The sequence below is a fragment of the Populus nigra genome, chromosome 2, assembly GCF_951802175.1.
Source record: "Populus nigra chromosome 2, ddPopNigr1.1, whole genome shotgun sequence".
Lineage (NCBI taxonomy): Eukaryota > Viridiplantae > Streptophyta > Magnoliopsida > Malpighiales > Salicaceae > Populus > Populus nigra.
The window spans coordinates 12,076,192-12,077,243 of NC_084853.1; positions in this window are offsets into that span (position 1 = coordinate 12,076,192).

Sequence of the window (1,052 nt, forward strand, 5' to 3'; positions counted from 1 at the left end):
GCGCTGGCTCGTCCAGCGTCGACAGTCCCTCGTCCAGGTTTCAGATCGCGCCAAGTCGAACCCATGACCTGCTCAAGCCATCGTGCGCTGCCGAATTCGCATCTGCGTGTAGGCTGCCATTCCACGCGGCAGCCCCTGTTTTCGTCAGCGTGCCCCCCTGACGAATTTTCCTGCCTGGCCCAGTCCAGCGTCCAGCCCCTGTTCGTCGAAAAATCTGCGCTGCCGATTTTCCACGCGGCAGCCCCTCTTTTCGTCAGCGTGCCCCCCTGACGAATTTTCCTGCCTGGCCCGGCCAGTCCAGCCCCTGTTCGTCGAAAAATCTGCGCTGCCGATTTTCCACGCGGCAGCCCCTCTTTTCGTCAGCGTGCCCCCCTGACGAATTTTCCTGCCTGGCCCGGCCGGTCCAGCATCCAGCCCCTGTTCGTCGAAAAATCTGCGCTGCCGATTTTCCACGCGGCAGCCCCTGTTTTCCTCAGCGTGCCCCCCTGACGAATGTTCGTCGAAAAATCTGCGCTGCCGATTTTCCACGCGGCAGCCCCTCTTTTCGTCAGCGTGCCCCCCTGACGAATGTTCGTCGAAAAATCTGCGCTGCCGATTTTCCACGCGGCAGCCCCTCTTTTCGTCAGCGTGCCCCCTGACGAATTTTCCTGCCTGGCCCAGTCCAGCGTCCAGCCCCTGTTCGTCGAAAAATCTGCGCTGCCGATTTTCCACGCGGCAGCCCCTCTTTTCGTCAGCGTGCCCCCCTGACGAATTTTCCTGCCTGGCCCGGCCGGTCCAGCCCCTGTTCGTCGAAAAATCTGCGCTGCCGATTTTCCACTCCGCAGCCCCTGTTTTCGTCAGCGTGCCCCCCTGACGAATTTTCCTGCCTGGCCCGGCCAGTCCAGCGCCCAGCCCCTGTTCGTCGAAAAATCTGCGCTGCCGATTTTCCCCGACGAACCTGCAGCTGCACAAATCCGCGCTGCCACTGCCCCATTGTCTGGACCAACAGTCTTTTCCATCAAGCCCTGGACTATAAATCGTCCAGACTCATCGCCAGCACCCGCTGCCGATTC